Source organism: Castor canadensis, chromosome 11, assembly GCF_047511655.1.
Source record: "Castor canadensis chromosome 11, mCasCan1.hap1v2, whole genome shotgun sequence".
In the NCBI taxonomy this organism is placed as follows: domain Eukaryota; kingdom Metazoa; phylum Chordata; class Mammalia; order Rodentia; family Castoridae; genus Castor; species Castor canadensis.
The window spans coordinates 29,917,851-29,941,909 of record NC_133396.1 but is presented as its reverse complement, the minus strand read 5'-3'; positions in this window follow the sequence as shown (position 1 = coordinate 29,941,909).

The following is a 24,059-nucleotide window of genomic DNA, read 5'->3' as shown; positions in this document are numbered from 1 at the left end:
CAGTCATGTCTTTAATTGCAATGTCAATGCTCACAGAGGTTTCTTGGTGTATTCCAGCCTGAGAATATGATATAATTTTGTCAGTTCAACCCCTTTCGTTGCTCTCCTTTACCCATTCTCTCCCACCCCCCAATATTCAACAGCTTTCAGTATATATCTTTAGGTCCTCTACCTGCACAGATATAATGCATTTTGATATTGTTGACTCCATCATTCTCTTTTTCTTTCCCTCCTACCCCAAGTGCATAACACTTTTGATTTCCAAATTTTACAAGGTCTTGAAAATGTTCTCGGTTATGGCAGATGGTCTGAGATCCCATACATATGGGCTTTAGTTTATCTATGCTCAAAACCTTCTCTCTGTCAGTCTTATAATTCCTTCCAGATCCTCCTTCTAAATGAAAAACCCTCCAAAACTGTGTCTTCCTTACCCTCCAAAGCTGCCTTAACCAATTCTTCTTCCAGTCTTTCACAGATTTTAACCCAGCTGAGGAGGCTCTTCTTCCTGTCTCACTAACCTGCTCCCCCTTCCCCAACCCAGACCCCTTCTGCCCCTCCACCCTATCTGCAGCCCCCACCATCTCTCCCTTCATTCCCTCACACACAAATCCTGTTCCCTATACCCTCCTCTATCCTCTCCTCTTCCTCTTCAGACCCAACCACTGACCTCCCCCAGTGGCGGAAGTAGAGGGCCTCATCTGCGTTCACATGTCTAGACTTTATCTGAATATTATACCAACATTTGCAAGGTTAAAAGTGTCAGTTTAGTATGTAAAATGACCAGCTAATACTCTCTTTTACCTAAAAGTGTTGCATCTAAACCTTTGGCATATAAAATGGTTAATGAAACTTTTGGCAATTGTACTGTTTGTAATCAGTAACATTCAGAAAAACTCTGCCATTTGGGAAATCCTGCAGTTTAAAACATGGCCTATATTTGTCTCCATCAAATGAGTGTTACTGTACGTAAGAAATGTACTTGTGCATTAGAAAATAAGGTATTTGGAATCGCAAGCATTGTCCCCCTAATTTGTAAGAGATCTAAAGTTAACAATGCTAGATTTTTGCAAGCTTGTATCCATGTGTTCCTAATTGTAACAAGGAGCATTTAGTGTTGCTCTTTTAATGCTGTCAGTCATAACTATTTTCTGAAAAATGCTGTCTACAATGGAAATAACCAGATGTTCTGACAGTTCCCAAACTACTTATCAGTATTTTAACCATGACTATTCTAAGTCTTGTCATTCACAGTCTGGGTCCTTCTCTGGAGCATTTGCAATCAAATCCCAAAAAAGACTCTAACAAGTACCTATTTTTCAATTGGTCAGCCTTTTAGATACTTGTTTTTGTTTGCTTTTTTATTCTCCTTATAAAACATTTAACTGTTGTCCATTGATATTCTACAGCATTTTAAGTTGTCAGGATATCATCTATAGTCCAGACAGAACTAAAAATGGATGCCATGTAAGCCCATTTCTTCTAAACCTCTTTTCATTGCTTATAATTTGGCCAAACAGGTCTTACTTGGCACTGATTCTTACCTGACCTGCCTGATGTTATTCTTCCAATTGGAAAACATTTGGAAAAAACTATTCCTAGCAACTAGGGACTTTTATTGACCAGAATAGTTAGCTGGCAAAATCTTCAGAGGCAACTGTTCAGACACAAACAGTTTGGAAATAAGAGGGGAAAGCTGTCACAATTCAGATCGAGTCACCTGTGGCAGATCTCAAAAAAGTTATTAGAGCCAAGAGATTTTAAGATGCGATCTAATACATGGCAACTAGACATCCAAGCCCTTTCCGGCACCTCTGGCAGAAGGCAAACTCATATTTTTGGGCAATGCCTTCTATTTAAGTAAAGACAAATTATTTTTGCTGGCTCCAAATTTATCTTTTTAGTACCCCATGCTCATGAAGTTATTTTCCCCTACACAGTCTATTTAACTGGGAGTATTCTGACTTTTACTTATTCTGTGTTTTACTTGATAAGTGCTTCTAGTTTTAGACTTAAATAAATACTTTTGACTTAGACTTAAAGTGCTTTTGCTGAAGGACGGAACACCCTCCAGATAATAACTCCAGAACCGTTCCCAAAACAAAAACTGAGATGATGACCAACCTGTGGTTGGGACTGTTTGCATACCTTTGTCCCTTTCTCCAATTCTTTTGTTTACTTAAACTTATAGTCAATGTTTGTACTGAGATCCCTTGGTTTTCCATTTCATGTTGAACTGCATATCTCACTTTTTCTCCCAAAGCCTACGTTCCTTCACAGAGGTTGAAAATCAAAACCTTGCCCAAAGAATGCTGTCTTTATTGACGTGCAAACATAAAAAATGTGGTCCTCCCTCAGCTGAGACCCCTTATTTTTTCTTCTTATTGTGACATTCTCTTTTCCAAACCCTTTCTTGCTTTGCTTCACAAGAGACTCCAGGCCTTTATCCATAAGCAGATGAACTCAGTTCTATTCCAACAGGTCAGCTCTATTCATCTAAAGCAAGAAGATTCTGCTGATATCCCACTCCCTCCCCTTATGAGAACATGACACCCCCATTCAGCAGGAAGCCGATAGAGGAACACAGGTGAACAAAAGGAAGCCGTGTTAGAACTGGACCCTCTCCCCCTTGAAAGTGACTTAACTGAAAACTCTCCACCCAACCCTAAAGAAAAATAGACTTCTACCATTAGTCATTTACTAGAAACTCCCACCTGGCCCAGAAAGAAGGATCCACCCTTAAGCCATTATCTCAGGAATGTCAAAGGGCCATTAAGAATTACCCTGCACCAGGTGACCTTCCCAGAACTTCTCTACCCACCTCATAAATATTCCCAGTCTAAACAGCTGTGGGCTCCAGCACCCTTGCTGAGGTCTTCCTCCACCAGGCTGCTTCTCCACAATAAACCCTGTGCTGGTGTTGAAGCCCTCTCTCCCCCTTATCCATTCTGCACTGCTTTCATTTCTAACAGTCAACTTATGTGTTTTCCTTAATTTTTTAGCCTTAGAGGGATAGTCAAGGAAATATTGTCACTAGGGTACAGGAAGTATGAGGTAAATTTCACTTCAGTTTATCTCTGGTTAAGTAAATGCTTTTATTTTAATAACATGTCTAGCTATTTGACTGGCTAAATAGCCTCTGTTCTTCCATTCAAAAATGCACAGATGTATTTGGAATTGTGATCACCAAGATTCAAAGCTCCTTCTTTTTTACTGGTGGAATGTCAGACAATTTATTAGTTTCTTCCTTGTACTTTAAATATTTTGAGGTTTTTATATTTAATCAAAAAATAAAGTTATGTTTGAAAATGAGTTCAATAAAAAGTTTGCTCAAGAATTAAAGGAATTATCTACCTAGCAAGCAATTATCTATCTAGTAAGGGGAAATCTTTCTAGAAAAGACTTAAGAACTATATTTATGTGAGCTTTAATTCTTTAACATTTTTCCATAAGTATTTCTCAAATTCTTTCAAACAATATTTTGATGAAGACATTATCCCTTGGTTGCAGTAAAGAGGATAGGTTATGGCTGCTTTGTGAAACTTTTAGTAAAATAATATATATTATTAAAAAGATGGGTAAAAATAATTAACTGCATTTTGGTGACTAGCATTATTCAATTACTTACCCAAGACTGTGTGTGTCAGGAGTTGAGTAAGGATTATGATCCTGGCCTTTCAGTTTCTCGTATGATTTCTAAGAATCATCAACCAACCATTTTTCCAAAGTTCCATGAAGAATGAGAAACAAAATGGAAACCTATTTACTGGCTTTATGGAAAAACTAATGCATTTGTTCAAGCACTAAAATTTCTTACACCAAACTCTTCACCTACTATATGTCTTTTGTGAACTGATAATCTGAAGATTCCAGCCCATTTCAAATGCTACACAATTTATTTCATCAAATCTGTGTGTTTTGTTTTGTTTTTTTGGTACTGGGTCTTGAAATCCCAGCCTTCACCTTGAGCCACTCCACCAGCCTTATTTTAGTGAAGGATTTTTTCAAAATAGGGTTTCAAGAACTATTTGCTCATGCTGGCTTCAAACTGTGAGCCTCCTGATCTCTGCCTCCTGAGTAGCTAGGATTACAGGCCTGAGCCACCACCGGCACCTGGCAAATCTGTGTTTTTGATGCTCCCTGAGCATTGAGTTTTATTAGCTATCTCAGCCTGAAGTGATCAATAGAGCACTTAATGGATAACAAATCATTATTATGCCCTTTCCTAGGGGCTGGTCAGCCTGGTGGATGTTGGTTTCAGAACTGTACTCTCTCCCAAGTACCATATTAGCTGTCATTTGAAAGGAGTGAGCTCTGTTTCATTGAATTCACTCCACATTCTGTGTTAGTTTAATCATCTGATTTTTGTCTTCTTGATAAATTTAATTTTTTTATTTTTATTTTTTGACGGTACTGGCTTTGAATCAGGGCCATGAGCTTGCTAGTCAGATACTCTACTACTTGAACCACATCCCCAATCCATTGTTTGCTTCAATTACTTTTCAGATCAGGTCTCTAGTTTTTTTTTGCTTGGGGCTGGCCTAAAACCACAATCCTCCTACATAGGCCACCCACTATAGTGTGCACCACCACACCCACTTTTGTTTTTGTGAGAGGGTGTTGCTAACTTGTGTTTAGGCTGGCCTGGAACTGTGTTCCTCTGCACCTCCACCTCCTTGAGTAGCTAGGATTATAGATGCAAGCCACTGTACTTTGTCTATAACTTTAGACCATCGGTTCTCAATATGAAAGTGCTTTCCCTTTAGTGAGGAATTTGCTACTTGCTGTGTTAAAACAACAGTTGGGACATTCTAGCACTTAATAGATAGATGGAGACCAAGGATGGATGACAGAATCTTTTCAATTAAAAAAAAGAAAGATTTAGAATGTTTCTTATGTTTTATATGACTTCTAAAAATGTTCTAATGGACATTGATATAGGTTAAAATGACTTAATAACTATCTAAACACAGAACCTAATTCATTTTATACACAAATTCACATTTTTATCCATTTTAATGTGTAGCATATCCTCAAAATTCAAGATTTGTATTCATAAAGGGAAGAATATGTTTTATTTATGTTTTGGAACTTTATATCAAGAATTATTTTGTGGGACTGGAGGAGTGGTTCAAACCATAGACTACCTCCTAGCAAGCATGAATTCCTGCGTTCAAACCCCAGTATTACCAAAAAAAAAAAAAGCACTATTTTTGAACTTGGAAAATATTTTAAGGAAAACATCACATTTTTAAAATTTATATTATCAAAGCAAAAATATATTTTCGTCCCCATTTGTACCTGACATACTAGGCTGTCATTCTACAGATACAAATGTATGCTTAATTGAATCACCAAGGATAGTCATATCCAAGCAATTAACCATATAAATATATGTCATTTTAAATTGTAAATTAGTTGTCTATTCTTTGTCTTAATGTTGTGGCTTGAGCTTATATTAATTTTATTAAAATTCCTGTGTGTTGATATACAATAGTATATTATGAATTTTATACCAGAATAGAAGTGATGTTATAAAACATTTTGTTAAAGGGCACACTGGATATCATGACATTTTAAGTCACTGATTTAGACAGAATAGATTCACTTTGACAATACTTAGACAATGTTAAAGGATTTTGAGGTCTACTTTCTCTTTCATTCCTGGTTTAATCCAAGAATCAAAACCAAAAAATGGCTTATGTGTTTTGAAAACAACCTATCTTTGTCATTAAACTGAAAAAGATTTGTAGTTCATAAATGCTTTAACTTAGCACAGGGATCTCAAACTCAAAAACACAAGCTAAACCCTCGAATACGAATATATGGCCATCATCATAGGTTCAAGCGGTTTTAATTTGAATTACTTTAGATGAAGTACATACTTTAAAGTGTGCCATTCCTGCTGTCATATAGCAGAGGAACAAAATGGCAGCTCACCTGCAACAGGTACATGGTGTGTGTGTGTGTGTGTGTGTGTGTGTGTGTGTGTATGTGTGTGTGTGTGTTGTGGGCATGAGTGCACAACTTGTAAAAAAATGGTGTCCAGTGTCAAAATCAATTGCTGGCTGAGGTAGCACACACCTGTAATCTTGCCACACAGAAGACAGAGACAGGAGGATGGAAGTTGGAAGCCAGTTCAGGAAAAACAGTTAGCTAGACTCTGTATGAAAAAGTAAGCTGGGTGTAGTGACCCATGCTTGCAATCCCAGCTATGTGGGAGGCAGAAGGAGGTGGTGGTAGAAGAGGGTGAGGTCCCATACTGACCTTAGTAAAAGCATAAGACCCTATCTGAAAAATAAACTAAAGCAGAAAGGTCTGGGGGGCAGCTCAAGGCCTTAGTTCAAATCCCAGTTTAAAAAAATTTCATTAGTTGCCAGTATTTAAAAAGTAGAAAACTATACATGAAACATTGTGAAATTTGGCTCTGTTTGGAAAAAAAAAATTCTTGTAACAACAATAACTTGAAGATGAGGAGTGATTGGCTCCATTAGACCTTCGATTTACCAGAGGGTCACCTTTATTTTCTCTCACAGCTGGCCTGATTCACTGATTTACGTGATCTGTCAGAACTCTACGTTTGTGACCTCTGGCTGGACATAAAAGTGTATCCACAAAGAGAAATACAATATTCAAAGTAATCAGAAATGTATAGAGTACTGAAAATATGAGTTCATATTTTATTATATGTGATAATTTTAAATGTATATTTTATTTACATATAATTTCTCTCTCTTTCTCTCTAATAATAATGTCATGTAGTATGAGGTAATGGAGAAAACAAGAATGCTCCAGGGTCATGTATAAAATCAGTTGTGTGCCTTAACCTATCTGTGGCTATTTATAAATCATACTTTCCATTCTTTTTTTCATTAATAAATAGACTTTATTTTTAAAGTAGTTTTAAGTTTACAGAAAATTGAGCTCTTAACTACATAGCTTGTATATATACCTCTTTTTCCTACTCATGGTTTTTCTGTTAGTTGCATCTTTCATTAGGGTGACACACTTATTCCAATTGATGAACCATTATTATTATTATTAAAATTTTTAGTTTACATTACAGTTCACTTTTTGTGTTTGTACATTTTACCTGCATATAATTCCAACTCTTTGAAATTCTGGAAAACCAGAACTATAGAGGCAATAAAAAGATCAGTGACTGTCAGGATTTGAGGTGGGAAGGGGTAAACTAGTAGTACAAAGGGGGTTCTCAAGACAGTGAATCTATTCTGGAGAATATTACAATAGTGCATATATGACTTTATATATTTGTCAGATTTCCTTTCTTAATTGCAAGTTTTTTTTTCCTTTGAAAATGAGATAGTAACACCTTACTTTGGGGCACAATGTTTGTGTTCTGTTCATATTCCTTTGGATATTTGTTTTTGTCCTCCTATTTTTACGAATCTCTCCAACTCAAACAAAGGACTCCCCCATGGGCTGCTAAAAACTGTAGTCACTGCAAATGGAAAGACACAGAGCTGCCTGGAAAATTGCATTTCCCTTGAGCTGCCTAGGCAATGTTTGAAGGATATAGGAATATGAAAGCTCAAATCCCTCACCTGAAGTCAGTAGAATTCTTCCCTGCAAATGAGGTTAAAGCTACCTGCTACTTTTTTGCTCTAATACAGCACTCTCGCTAGTTTCCTCTCCTTCCTTGCACTGCACCCCTGTAGTCCCTTTCTTACTATTTTATTTGCATACAAACCCTCATCTCCAGGTCTGATTCTGGGGAACTCCAATGAAAATATTGAATAATCCTCATTGAATAATCTCATTAGATGAGATGTGATGCATGAACATAGAATTTTAATACATTATTGTAAAGTGTTTTTAAGGAATAATTGCAGTATTTTCCCATGCTCAAAACTTAGTGATAGAGTGCACTTAATAGACATATCATGAGAACTCAGAAGTTAAGAAGTTATATTTTTATGACAGCAACGCTGTGATTATAACCAATTCTCTTTGACCCCATGACAACAATGAAGAAGGAATGACATGCCAATAAGGTGTTTTGGCTATGGCTTTTTAAAAATTTATCAACAGGTTCTTCCTTTGTTTATAAGATTATTCCTGAATTACAAACTTATCTCTTCATGTTTTTCTCTGTACTGCTGTTTTTTTGTCTTATGTTTCACCATTCAATCTTGGCTGACATAATCAACAGTGTGCTGACACTGTTGTCATGCATATATGAGGGATTATTTAGAATCAGGTTGCAACAATGCCATGTTTGTCAAATACACACATTCTACAATTTTGATCACATATTCTGCCCAGTGTTATCTTCATTTGATGGTCTTGCTATTGTTCTTGGCAACCACTATGTTTCATTATAATAACCAACCATTCTCAAAGTTGAGAATCTATTTTACTGGAAAAATCTGAGACCCAAACTTTCAGTTCTCTAATAGAAGTGAATTTAAATGGGCTCAAAAGAGCCATATTAAGCCTAAAACTAACATTTGGATTTGTTTTGTTAATTTGCTTGTTATCATAGTCAATCAAAATGTGTTTAATGATTCAAAAATAAACAACTGAAATATAAAACATTCAGCTGAAAAATGCTTGTTTTAACACTCAATTATTCTTTAAATCCATTAATTTACTTACATATTTTAGAAATATAATTTCAGCACAAAATATTCATTTGAAAACTTTCCCTTCCCCATCTTTATATTTTTAATCAAAAATTTACCATAACTTGAAGCAAAACTTCATTTAAAAATATTATCCTCTGTTTTTGTCAGTATTGTCTTAGTTATTTTAAACTATTTTTGTATCCTACTGGTTGTAAGATGGAGATCACATGTAGAAATTATTCCAAGATATAAATATAAATACTATGATTTCAGAAAAAAGGCAAATGTGTAATAAAAATTGCAAATATTTAATGATATAGGTTTGTTCCTCTAATATCAGGTCTAGTTATAGGATGAGATACAACCTATAAGACAGTCAAGAAAATCACTGGGTAATATGTATTTAATATACATGACACTATGAGAACACACATGAGGGTAACTGATTCAGATTTGTAAACTCAGAGAAAGCTTTTCATACTATGTCCAGCAATCCCTCATAGGAAACAGTCCTGCTGTGTGACAGTAGACATCTGACCCACAGAATTGTCAAATAATAAATGTATGTTTTTTTTACATCACTGAGATATCACGATAAGAAGCCAGAAACTACCTACAACCTGTGCTTCAAATTTGTGCTTCCTACCTTCTGAGTTCAATAATTCTTTACCTCCATGAGCATGGCAATGGGACATCTGGCACGATTCCCTGTTTATTTGCTTCCTATGTTTCCATGCTAGAGAGCAAAGAGATTCCATGAGATATGGAGATGTCTCCTTCATATGATCCCAGACCAAAACCAGTAGCCTTGGCATATGTACTCATATGATATTGAGTAGAAAGAAACAACCAACCTTGCTGCTTGGATAAAGGGCTGGTGAGACAAAAGTGTTAATGAAGGGGCTGAAGATGAGGCAAAAATATGAGCTGAGAATGAGTTCTGGAGTCAGGATCTTTGCCTCTTGCCCATTTTGTCAAGATATATTCTAGGTTACAGATCTGCCTTTGACACCAACCACTTCTACCCACATAAATAAACCCCAAACACTTCAATGATATTTTTTAAAGAAGTCTATGAGGAGTCAATGAACATTCAACTGCTATATTATAAGATCTCAAAAATATTTGCTGAACAAATGAATGTATAAGTTTTCTACATTTTTAACATAGAACTAAGAAAGCTATAAGATGAAACAAAAACTCATTTTATAATTATTCTCCCAAATTACATTGTTAAATGGTTTACATGTAAATGTGGTTTTTATTTGCATATATCAAATGTGTTAGGTGGTTTCATTATGACATTTCCATAAATGCACATAGTTTACTTTAACCATACTCAGCCATCTATTACTCTTTCTTATATCCATCTTCCCTCCCTCTTTCTCCTTTCCCTTTCACATCCCTAATAGACTTGCTTTGTTTTCATGTACTTTTTATCTCACTAGATTCCACATATGAGAGAAAACATACGATGGTAAGTCTTACATTTTTAATGGCTGATTTTTCCCTCAAAAATATGTTTGCTTAGTTTTACAATTTTAAAAACTGGTTTTAAAGTATAATATTTTTAGAGTAAGAGAATATGCTGCTTTCAAGGGGCCAAGAGTCTAGGTTACAATGAGAGACGTTCAATTTTCTCTTCTCCATTAGCAGTACCCAAATCTTCAGGCAAACACAGTGTATTGCCATGAGACTGAACCACTGCTCGAAAGCTCTTTGAAGTCACATTAGGGTTTTGGTTTCTAGTAGAACCATTATGTACCATTTTGTAGCATTTGTATTCTGCAAAATGCTTATAATACCATGCTCAGATTTCTTAAAAGGGCTTCATTCTGGGGTTCTTATTTCTTCTGTCACTGGTTAGTGATGAATGAGTTTAATTTTAATGTATTCACAAATGACCACAAGTATAATCATTTTCATTGAATTGACCAGTCATTTCTAGAAAAATATATCTAACAGTTTTTCCATAAAATTAAACTTTTCTCCCATACATTACCTCAGTGAACTATTTTTGACTCTGATTAGATAAAGGTTAATTTAGATACTCTTTTTTTCTATGAGATTGACAACTAGAATTTTAATATTGTTTATAAGAAAACTATGAAATATTTCAATCCTACAGAAAAGTCTACTCATTTAGTGAGATCAATGTACCTGCAATTCATTTATAACTGAAGGACAGACTGCAGGAGATCCCAAAAAGTGAGAATTGGCCAAGGAGACACTTCTCCTCCCTAGGAAATGTCTGTTTCCATCTAAGAGACATCTCCGCCCTTGGGCAATACAAAACAAGGGCTATAAAAACCCAATTTCCAACTTGACCCATGGGACCACTGGTTTCGGGGTCCCCCTGTACTCCCCCATGCAGCTTTTTTCTTTTCTTTTCTTCTCTACAAATAAAATCTTTCCAACCTCTGCTGCTGGAGCCCGCTTGTGCTTTCATTCTCAGAGTGGATCCAAGAACGCTGAACACCTGAAAATTCCTGTGTGTTATCTGTGCATCATATTTGGCAACTGACAACAGGACACTTTTTCACCTGAGTCGGTACAGGATGCGCCAAACTGGAGGGGACTGCCTAAGAAGTGGCTGTGATTGTCCAGCACTCCAATGGAGTCTGTCCTCCAGGAGAACCTCCTGCCACCACAGCTTAGCTATGGTGGACCTCTCAGGCAGACTTTCTCTCTCTCTCTCTCTTGCTAAGGATGGTTTCTCCCTGGGAACCTGGGTAAAAAACTCTGAGCCCTTTACAGCTGTAAGGCAGGCAACCTGAGAAATTGGGGACCAGCCAGGGGCTTACACTGGACTGCCAAAGCTACAGGGTGGAGCTAAAATCTCAGTGCACCAAGGGTTTTTTCCTCTCAACTTTTAGCTCCCTTCCTCCTTAAACTCTCTCCCTTTCAGATATGACCCACATAGGAGGAGGTCCAAAAACAGCCAGTGGAAAGGAAAGTTTTTCTTTAAGCTATAAGAGTTCTCTGACTGGGGCAACTTCCCGGTGACACCCGAAAGCTAAAGATGAAACTTTCTGACCCACCCTGAGGCTCCAAAGGAGGCACTCAGAGAGGCTCCCCCAGGACAGAGTCCAAACCCAAGGATATGCTTTCAATGTGGACAGGAAGGCCATTTTAGGAAGGAGTCACCTTGGAGGAAGCCACCTCCAGAACCCAGCTCCATTTTTTAGGGAAATCATTGGAAAGCACACTGTCCTCAGTTCCCTGGGGAACTGAGGCCTGAGCCTTCCACCCAGTTATGGGTCCTGGGGCTTCCTATCCAGCCTCCTGTAACTACCATAAAAAGCAGAGGAACCCTGGGTGATACTTACTGTTAAAAAGCACAAGGTCAACCTCCTTATCGGTTCTGGAGCCAGCATTTCAGCTATTCAATTCTCTCCCGGACCCAGGTCCTCCAAGAAAATTACTGTTCAGGACATATCAGACCATCCCTTAGAGTATTATTTCACTCAGCCTTTAGCCTGCTTCTGGGGAGAATTCCACTTCTGTCACTCTTTTTAATTGTCCCAGAAACCCTTATCCTCTGCTAGGGAGAGACCTTCAACTTAAATTGGGAGTACAGATCCTTTTACCACCAGGAGAGTACTTTTGCTTGCCCCTGATAGAAGAGCAAGTAGACCCCACGATGTAGATGAATGGACACACCGTGCGATGGGCACGAACAGCTGTACCAGTCCAACTTCATCTCAAAGACCCCTCTTGGTTTCCCCATGAAAAACAATATCCTTTAAGACCAGAAGTTATGGAGGGACTAATTTCCATAATGAAAGACTTAAAAGGATAGGGACTGCTAATAGAATGCTCCACATATTCTGTGTCAGGAAGGAACCTAACAAATGGAGGCTAGTCCAAGATCTATGCCGGATCAATGAAGCAGTAATGCCTCTCCACCCTGTAGTTCTAAATCCCTATATGCTTTTAGCCCAAATACCTCCAGGTACTTCTCACTATCTTCAATGCCTTCTTTTGCATTCCCTTACATCCTAAAAGTCAACCTATCTTTGCCTTTGAGGACCCTACATGAAAGACTAGACAAGTCACCTGGACTGTCCTCCCCCAGGGATTCAGAGACAGCCCCCATCTCTTTGGGTTAGCTCTAACCCAAGACTTGACAGAGTGGCAATATCCACAAGCTACTCTGCTGCAATATGTAGATGACCTTCTCCTCTGTTGACCGACTAAGCCTGTCATTTCATGAGCCACTGAATCCTTACTAAACTTCCTAGCAGACTGAGATTATAAAATCTCTAAATAAGACTGAGATTATAAAATCTCTAAATAAGAAGCCCAGTTGTGTCAGTCTAAGGTTACATATTTAGGTCTTGTCCTGGAGAAAGAAATGAGGGCTCTTGGAGAAGATAGAATCTGTCCAATACTGATGTTTCCTCTACCTAAGACTCTAAAACAATTGAGGGCCTTTTGGGGGGTGACAGGATACTGTAGAATTTGGATCCTGGGATATACAAACATAACCAAGCCCTTATATCAAATCCTTAAGGAAGCACAAAAGGATCCCCAGCCCTTTATTAAATGGAATGATAAGTCAAAAATGCATTCCACCAGTTAAAAAACGGACCTTATGACAGCTTCAGCCCTGGGTCTCCTGATTCAGGAGAATTTTCAATTATATGTCCATGAAAAGGGAGAATTGACCCTGGGAGTGGTGACTCAGCTCCAGGGCATCACTCCCCAGCCAGAGGGCTACTTAAGAAAAGAATTAGATCAGGTAAGGGATGGCCAGGACGTCTTTGAACAGTTGCTACAGTTAACCTTCTAGCCTAAAATTCAAAAACTGGTCCTAAACCAGATCCTGACAATTTACACACCACACGACCTAGGGGAAATTTTAAACTCAAAAGAGAGGTTATTCTAATACTTTAAGGGATATTAGCATTCATTTTATCCCTAGCTAGAATCAGCTATGGGGTGATTGCCAATCATGTAACTACAAAAAATCTAACCAAAGTAGTAGAGGGCACCTCAGGTCAGGTAGGCCTTGCCATTAAGGACATACAAAAGTCTTTGTCATCCCTTGCCTAAATGGTCATGGACTATGCCCTGACCCTAGATTTTCTGTTGGCTAAATAAGGAGGGGTATGTGCTATTGCCAACACTTCCTATTACACATATACAAACACTTCAGACATTGTAGAGGAACTTGCAGATTACATTCTCCAACAGGCTAAGTGGTTCCAGGAACAGTTCCTCAAAACTCAGGTTTCTACACAGCTATGGGACCAAATAAAATCTTGGCTCCCCTCCAGGACATGGTTTCTACCCTTTCTGGGGCCTATGGTTGCCATTGTTCTCTTACTTGTGTTTGGGCTTTACATTTAAACTTACAGGTCAAGTTTGTTTCCTCTTGCCTAGAATCCATCATTTCCCTGATGGAAATGAAAACACAGTCCCCTCTAACTCCTCTCTAATGGTCAGCCCTGATGCTGCAGCCCCCTTCATCAGGAAGTCAGCAGGAAGCAGTCACTGATATCAGTCACTGAATAGACTTTGTTGTCCCTATCCCTAATATCAGTTAGGGAGATCATTGAGAGAGGGGATTTAACGACAGACTGCAGGAGGCCCAAAAAGGTGGTAATTGGCCAAGGAGACACCTTTCCTTCCTAGGAAACGTCTATTTGCACCTGAGAGACATCTCTGCCCTCAGGCAACACAAAAAAGTGCTAAAAAACCCCAATTTCCAACCTGATCCACAGGACCACTGGTTTCTGGGTCTCCCTGCATGCCCACATGCATCCTTTCTCTTCTCTTCTCTTCACTACAAATAAAAATCTTTTCCAACCTCTGCTGCTGGAATACACCTGTGTTTTCATTCTCAGAGTAGACCCAAGAACCCTGAACACTTGAAAATTCTTGTATGTCACCTGTGCATCATAACAACCACTAATTATTTGTTTCTTTTCTTTTTCTTTTGTGGTACTGAGGTTTAAACTCAGGGCCTATATTTTCAGCTACTCCAACAGTTCTACTTTTGTTATGGGTTTTTTCTAGATAGGGTCTTGCAAATTATTTGCCTGTGATAGCTTTGAACTGAGATCCTCCTGATCTCTGTTTCCTGAGTAGCTAGGATTATAAGTGTGAGTCACCAGCACCTGGCTTTTTTAAAATAAGAAGATATTTCAGATGTAGTTCAAGTCTCATGTAATTCCCCCTTGATTCCTTTTATTTCCCTCTACTTTCAGAGGTGATCATTATCTTAAATTTAATATTTACTATTCCCACATTTTATTGTCTGCTACATAAGAAATGTATAGAATTACTTTGAAGACTTCTTTACATGATGGAAAGAATCATTTGGTACATACCACCATAGCTGTTACTCTTTTTGTTTTTTCTGCAGTGCTGAAGATGGAATCTGGGACCTCACATGTACCAGGCAAGTAATCTACAACAGAACTACACCCAAGAACTAATTTAATCATTTTATGTTTATTTTATAAATTATAACAGTAGGCATATATATAATATTTAGTCCATTCTCTTGTAGTAGAAAATCTGCTCTAAATTCTTCAATATTGCAATGATAAAGTACTTGAAAATATCATACATATGTGGAAATGCAGAATGATGGCTATGTTCATCTTAAAATCTAAAGAATATTGCCAAATTATTTGCCAAGTGGAGTACACTGGTTTACACTTCTCCCACAGTGTTTAAAAATTACACTTCCTCCATACCCTCATGGGTATGAAGGAATATGAAATATCCCCCACCAGCTCATATATTGAATACTTGGTCCCCAGCTGGTGGCACTGTTTTAAGAAGTTGTAGAAATTTTTGGAGTTTCTAGCTTTGGGTGAAGAACTGGAAGAAGTAAGTCACTGAAGGTATGACTGTAAAGGGTATCCCTGCTCTGGGTCTTTTGTCTTTTCCTCTCTTTCTGCATCATGGCCATCATGAAGTGAATGGCCTGTGCTACATTCCCTTACCATAATGGTGTGCTACCTCTGTACAGATTCAGAAGCACAGCAACACATGATCATGGACTGAACCCTATGAAACCAGTTAAAATTAAAATTAAAATTAAATATGTTAGTTATTTTGTCCTAGTAATAAAAAGTGTGACTAATAGAAGATTGGTACCAGAGAACTGGAGTCAGTTGCTGTGATTAACCTGACCTAGTGACTCTTAAGCCTTTGGAAGTTTGAGTGAAGAATTTGGAAAAGTTTAAAGATGCAGGCTATAAAAAACTTAGAGTGCTATAAGCAGAGATTCATAGGTGATTCTGGTAGGAGTTCAGGAGATCAGAATACCGATAGAAGTACTGAAGGTAAGATTGTTCTCATGAGGTTTCACATGGAAATAAGGATGCTATTTTGGGGATACTAGGTTGTTCTAGTTGCATTGTGGTAAACAATTTGGCTACATTCCACCCATACTCTGAGAGTTTGTGTGAGGTTGAATTCAAAAGTAATGGATTAAGTAATTTGGCAGAGGAAATTCAAGGCAGCTGAGCATTCAGGCTGTGGCATGAGTTTTACTGGCTTCCTTTAACCAATTTTACAGTGAGAATTGGGAGCAAAAAAGCAGAGCAGAAAGATTTGAAAAACTTGCAGTTTGGTTTAAAAAGACTGAATAAAGTTGGGCTGAATAAGGCATGGTTTCTGAATAGATTAGCACCATCAAGAAGCCAAGTATTTTGCATTGGAATAATAGGAAAGATATCTTAAGGGGTTCCCAAGAATTGGCCAGACCCCACCCATCTCAGTCTCAAGGGTATGAATAAATAACCTCATTTAGAAGACTTTGTCTTGTGAAGGTCTCTAGCCACTCTATTCACACAGGGCACCCAGGAAGTTGTTTCCCCAGGTTTCCTTACACCATGTTCAGTCCCACAGGCACACATAGCTGCTGTTCAAGGGGGCTTGGCTAATTCTTAAGAAGGCAGAAGACCTGGTATCATCCATATGATGCTGGTTTTGCAGGATTTCAGAATATAAAAGTTATAGTGGCGTGGAGGCTTCCACCAAGATTTCTAAGGAAAGCCTGGGAAGCCTGGCAATTGATAACAGGGTTGGAATCCTCAGGCAGCCTCTGAGAGCAGTGCATGACTATGAAGAAGAAGCTTAAAACGCAATGGAGATCCAGTATATTTAGGATGCCAGAAATATGGAGCTTTTTGATGAGGAAATCTGCAGGCAACCAATGAAACCAGTCCAAGAGAGAATTCATGTGAGACATAACCAGTAAGGCTGTAGGGGTGCAAATTCCCAAGTCTTGGGGAACTCATATCCCACTACCATGTACACCCACATGGAGCTACATAATTTTTTTACCATGCTGAGTTTCAGTCTTGCTTTGGTTCAGTCCTTTCTTATTCTTCTCCTTATTCTCCATTTGGAAATGGAATGCTTACTCTGTGCCATTTTATCTTGGAAGTATATAACTTTTGTTTTGATTTTTACAGGGACTCACCACTAAGAGTTTTCCTAAAGACTCAGAAGAGTCTTTGGACTTAGACTTTGAAACAGTGTTGGAATTTTTAAGAATTTGAGCGTGTTGGAGATGGCATCTTGCATTATGAAGTGGCCATGAGTTTTTGGGATCCAGGGTCAGAGTGTTACAGTATGAATATGAAATGTTTCCACAGGCTCATGTGATGAACAATTGGTCTCCAGCTGAGAATGCTGTTTGGGGAGCTGGTGGGAACTTTAATAGGTGAAGCCTAGCTATACAAAGTAGGTAACTGGGGGTTGAGACTTTAAAGGTTATTTCTGGTACTGGGTCCCTTCCTTTCTCTCTTTCTCTGTTCCACCATGATGTTAATAGACTCTGCCACATGCTCCCACAACCACAAGGTACTGCCTCAGTACAGGCCTAGAAACATAGATCTAAGTGAACCCTATGAAACTCTGGAGCAAAGTACATTTTTTTTTTTGTAGTTTTTAAAATTTTTTTTATTGTTTTATTATTCATATGTGCATACAAGGCTTGGGTCATTTCTCCCCCCTGCCCCCACCCCCTCCCTTACCACCCATTCCCCCCCTCCCTTAAGCTATATATGTCAGGTATTTTGTTCCAGAGATGAAAAGTCTGACAAACCACTTGGTATTGTTAATCTTTTAAAACTGTTGCTTTATCTAACAAATATTTGTAATATCTTATAGAAAAGTAGGAGCTAGAAGGAAATTGACCACCTTGTTACATCTTGTAATCTTATAGTAAAATAAGCTTTCAAAAGATAGTAAATAACTTGTCTAAATTTATAGATTTAGTTAACAACAGAAAATGGGAACATAAACTTGCCTTGAATTCAGAATTCAGTTTGGATTTTCACAAAACTCAATCACACATATTTGACAAAATTATGTGGTAAAATATGCATATGTGGGAAAAGCAGCCAACTTTACCCATTTTATTCCCTATTTTTTATTGTTTCCTCTTTATTTTTAGTGCCTAGATAGACCCTGTACCTTTTGAATGATAATTAAATGTGCATAGTCTTAAAAACCCAGCTGGATTTGATCTTGTATTAAAAGATTAATAGGTGGACATAGCCTATTAGTTTTTTTAAAAAAGAATAAATTTAAAGTAGGTATTAATCTGAAATAATTATATAAAATATGGCATTGCTTCTTCTTTAACTTTTATTTTATATAACATTGAACAATAGATGTCACTCTTTTGCCAATAAAAATAACTGTGAAATTATTTCATTAGATTATTTTACTTCCTAAACAGTCCTTGTGTTAAGCAGATAAGTTATAAGGTTCTGGTAGAAAAATCTCAAACAGTGGTGGTGCCTTTTTAATATTAATATCTATTAGTGTTTTCTTTAAAAAACAAATTAATATACTCAATTCATTTTAAGTATAACCAATATAAAATTAATTTCATGCTATCATATTTGTGTTTTGGCAATTAGGTATCATTATAAGGAGAGGTTTAATAAGGTTATTTGAGGTATATAGGCTCCAAGAAGGAAAATAAATCTCTCAGAATATAATTAATTATAGCTTAAATCTATGTAATAGTTATGTTGGCTTTATTGACATAAAAAATCTATAATAAATGGAAATCAAGTATAGTGAAGCCAAGAAAAAAGAGAGATTGAAAGAAATGCAGCTTGGGCAGATTTTGAGGGATCCTCAAGTGATAGATTATGTTCTAGACCTTGTGGCTGGAGTCAAGGCCATATTCAAATTTGTGTCAATTTTGAATAAGCAAGCAAGAATTTTTCAAGAAGCTGAGATCAAGTTGCTAAGATGTTGACCTTAGGAAGATGGCTTAAGAGAAACAATGGGGAATATTTGGAGACTGTTTAACAATAGTGCATTTATTCAAAGCTGAGGTGTGTTGTATAGACAGGTTATGTTAAGATACAAGAGGATTGTTTACAATAGTTCCCATCTGTTTCCTTAAGCTCTTCATGGACTATAGCACACTGTGCGAAATTGTGTGTATGCTTGATACCAAGAACAACAGATGGATTGAGAAAGTTTGGTGAATGACCAATAGCTCTGGATCTAACAAGCCACATATCCTAATTGTCTTTGTAAAGTGGTTTAGAATTTATGAAGCACTTTCACTCATTATCCAGGTTGTTCTCTAACTCCTCAACCCATTGAAATCTGACTTCTGTAGCAACCATTTCACTCGTTGAGCTCTCAAAGATTATTAATGACTGGCAAACTGTCAAAACCACTGACAGCCTGGATTAATCTTTATTCTACTGTCACTTCCTTTTGTTTTTAACATGAACAATTACTCTGTCCCCTTTAAATTCTGTTCTCCTTTGATTTCTGCATCACTTTTTCCCTCCCATTTCTGGTTTTTCTTCTACTTTGCTGACCTCTCTTTTTTATCTCAGTTCACTAACCATTTTCCTCTATTCTGTGCCTTAATATTCATGTTTTCTGGTTTCTGCTTCTGGCTCCTTTCTCTATGAATACTTTTCTGAATGATTGTGCTGGTAAGAAATATTTGAGCTACCTATGAACAAGTCACTACCCAACAAATATTTATTTTTCCCTATGTATCAGGTGCTGAGGACATGGTTGTTAGTAAGAATAACCTGGTCACTTCCCTCAGTATTTCTGCTTCATGAAGAAAAAGGCACATGCAGGAATATGTGTAATTATGAAGTTTTGTACATATATGGCTTCTTCTGTGTTGTCTTCTTCTTTCACACTATTTCTTACCTAGCAGCTAGGAAATTATAAGAACATGACTTTTAGGAGAGAGTTGTTAATACAGATATTTTTGAGGAAAAGAAATGGATCAATACTCTAACTTTGCAAGTTAAAATTGACTTTTGGAACTGACAACTGAGACTATGGTGTTGAGAGAAACCTTCTTAGATGTGCAAGAAGGTGAGGATTTTCTTTTCTAAAGTGTAGTCCTGTAAGACTCGTGCCACAAAGTTTATTCCATGAGCAATAGTTTTTTCTGCCTGCTTAAATAAGATCCCACAGATTAATACACTGGAAATAACAAGAGAGTGTACTAGAGGGACAGATGTGGTCTTGGTCATTTCCTTTTGGGCCACAACCCAGAGTTGTAGCACAACCGGACATTGGTTTAAGAACCCAAGCAGTGGGACAACCTATGCTCAGAGTCCTTGAAAGATTGATGGATGTTGCCAGATCCTCTACATGTGTAGAAAAAACTGCATGTGTGTTGAAGCAAAAGCTACAGAGCCTCAGAGTAGATCCCTGGTGGTGGTGGTTGGCAGGAAAGAGTCAAATGTTTGTAGGGCTCAACATAGCTCAGATATGACAGTGGATGACAAAGAACTTGGAGGAGACCTGTGGTTAGGTCAAAGAAGTAGCATTAGCAGCTATATTATAGTTTCTTTTCAGGGATCAAGTTGGAAAACTGAGGTTATACAAAAGCATATATAGACCTATGACTGTTTCTTAAGATCAGCTGCTTACCAATGCAAACAATGCTGAAGACCAGATCATTTGATAAAATGATTTTCCAAAAAACAATTAAAAAAAAATAAAGACAACATTTTTCCTCGTACTCTTGCTTGACAAAATTGAAAAAAAACCCTAATTATTCCCACATGAATATTGAGCACTTATAAAGTACCAGGGATGATGTGGGAATGATACAAATTGACTAAGATATTGTTCTTGCCCTGAAGGAGCCTAAATTTTAGTGGGAAAGACAACTTTTCATTTGGTTTCCTTTATTTATGGGAAGGAATTCAGCTTATGCCTTTTAACGTCCTCCCTTTCATGTGAGTCTATGAAGTTATTCCTTCATCATTCCAGACTTAGGTTGGAACCCAACTTCTGTTATTCTTCTATATTCTGATAGCACTCTGCACACCAGGATAGGATTTTTAAGTGTTTTTTTTTTTTTTTTTGCTGTACCAGGGCATGAACTCAGGGGCTACACCTTGAGCCACTCCACCAGCCCTTTTTGTGTTAGGTATTTTTGAGATAGGGTCTTGTGACCTATTTGCCAGGGCTGGCTTCGAACCAAGATCCTACTTATCTCTACCTCTTGAGTAGCTAGGATTATAGGCATGAGCCACCAGCGCCTGGCTAAAAAGTATGTTTTTCTTTTTATTGCAAGTCTTTCTCTTCTAATTTAATTTATAAACTCTTTAAAGAGAGGGAAAATTATATATCCATATGTCTGTCTTTAGCATCTAGTATATAAAAATTATCTACAAAATCTGATTTTATTGATTCTTCCTTTGTTGGTCTCCAAAACAAGTCTGCAAGAATAGTGTACCAAGTTTTTACATTTGTTTTGCATTTCTTTTAACAGAGGGTAAAGCTTTAGATCAAATCCACTACCTTTCTTTGAATCTGGAGTTCTTTCTCACTCAATTTGTTCCATTTTATTTTATATTTTGTTATTTTATATGGTGTGTCTGTGGTACTGGGGCTTGAACTGAGAGCACTGAACTTGTGAGACAAGCACAGTACCAACTGAGCCATTCTGCCAGACCAGCTCATTCCACTTGAACGTCAACATTTAGACTCATGTGCACAGAAACAATTTATATTCTCAAGAATGGATGATGGCATTTTTCCTCTTGGTCCTCACAGATCAAATGACATACATGAGCTGCATGGTGTTGGAGTTAACTTGCACCATGTGAAAACTTATTTTCAAATTTTCAGGGTAAAACTACTTATATTTCTTGCTTTGGAAATTGATCTCTCTTTTCCCCCTCTTGATTATTACACTCCTTTTTGCTAATTACCATTTGTCATAGTTTTCTGTTACTCTAACAGAATATATGGACCTACGTAATTTATAAAGTTTTTTCTAGTCTTAGTTCTGGAGGTTGTGTCTTCAAGATCATGTGACTACACATGCCACGTGCTGTCATAACATGGCAGAAAAGAAGGAAAAGCAGGTGGGTATGAAAAGAGAAAACAAGAGAATCAGTTTTGCTTTATAACAACCCTCTCTTATGATGATTAGCCTAGACCATTGAGAGTCCTATTAATCTCTCCTAATGAACTAATCACCTCTTTAAGCTCCCACTTCCCAATACTTCCACAATGACAATCAAATTTCAACATGGGTTTTAGAAGGGATATATGGTATTTAAAAGTAATGTCAATCAAGCCCTTCTATTCTAGCTCTGACTGTAGACAGCTTCATTTACATTCAAGATTATCTCAAAAATAGTACAGAGGCTGCCTGTACTATTTCATCCTCAATTATTGCTTTGGTTCAAAATTGTGTTTAAGCCATTAAAAATTTCTGGGTTTTTTTGTTTTAATTTCCATGATTAGGAAATTAGGAAATGATTTGACTAGGAAAAAGAATCACATTTCCTGAAAATGTTGTGTTAAGGTTTTCTATCAGCAGTTGCTCTTTTGCAGGATAAAGAGAATTGTCCAGATGCTTCATAAATGACAGGCTTGCTTTGAAGATAATAACCTACACTTTGAGTAACAACTTTGACATTTTTTTCCAAGCATAACATGTTAAAAATTGTATTTCTGCTATTAGAATGATATTTTAGGTTTGCAATCAAATTTCAAGGAAAAAAGTTCATTCATTCATTCATTCATTTAACCAGAGCATAAATATTTATCTAAGGCTTTCACACTGTTTTATTATGTAGATTGTTAAAAATACTTTTACTGAATTAAAAGTAATAAATACTAGTGTAAAAGCTTACTATCACAGATTAATTATGGGAAGGAAAATTTGTAATGATGAAATTTTAAGTTCAATATTTTAAAGGAAGTTTTATTAGTTGTGAGTTAATGCAGCAACTTAGAATAAGTCTGTCCATTATAGGAATACAGAAAATCTACTTTAATTAATAGATAAGCATAGCTTCTAATTAGCATGTCAAGTTTTTGTGCATAAATGGATGTTTTCAAAGTACTAAAAGTATTTTTCTCAGCTTAGGCGCTCTGACATTTTGCCTACAATCTTGTTAAAGTGTTAAATTACTTTACAATTCTTTTTAACTTCAGAGCATCTGTGCAAACTGTCAACAGCTCTCTTTTAGTGGACTCCAATTAATTTATTTTTTGAGATTTTTTTACCTAAATAATATTTTATTTTCTGATGTTCATAAGAAATTTTTGATATATGTTTTCGCATCATTTCAAAGACATATATATTCTCAAGAAAAATCTCAAAATCAGTGGAAATACTAATGTGCACTTACTGAGGAAAAACTGTAACCTAACTAAGGCAAACATACTAAGACTAATTTGCAAGGAGGCAATTTTTTAGTAAAGAGGTATTGTGTTCTGATATGGATGTAAGCATCCTGGAGAACACACACACACACACACAGAGCTAGGTTTATACGTTCCTTCTGAAGAGATCAGAAAAAAGTAGGTGAATTGCTTTTAAAACTTTTTAGTTTTCAATTTTGAAACTTGCAACGAATTAAAAAACTACAATAAAGCCTCTAATAACTAGTACATTTGTCTAGGTAGCAAATTATAAACCATCATGTGCACCTTGTAACATTTAGGTCTGTGATAGACTGCATATATTATGGTGGTCTCTTAAGATTACAATGGTTCTGAAAAATACCTGTTGCCTAGTGAGATTTTAGCCATCAGAATGCCTTAGTGCAATATGTTACTCATATGTTTGTGGTGATGCTCATGTAACAAATCTACTGTGCTGCCACTTGTACAAACCAATGCCCATAAAACTATGCACAGTACACAGTACTTGGTGATCATGCATGGCTATGTTACTGATTTACATATTTACTATGTTACATTTTTATCGTTATTTCAGAATGCACACCTTGTACTTATAAAGAAAAGAATATTAGCCGTAAGACAACCTAGGGCCAATCCTTCTGTATTATTTCAGAAGGCATTGTCATCATAGAAAATGACTTCATGTGTGCTATTGTCCCTGAAGACTTTATAGGAGGACAAGATGCTGGAAAACAGTGATAATGATGATCTTAGTCCAAGGTTAATGCCTTGTGTCTTTGTAACAGAAACTTTGAAAAAGTAAACAAGTAAATTTTAAGTAGA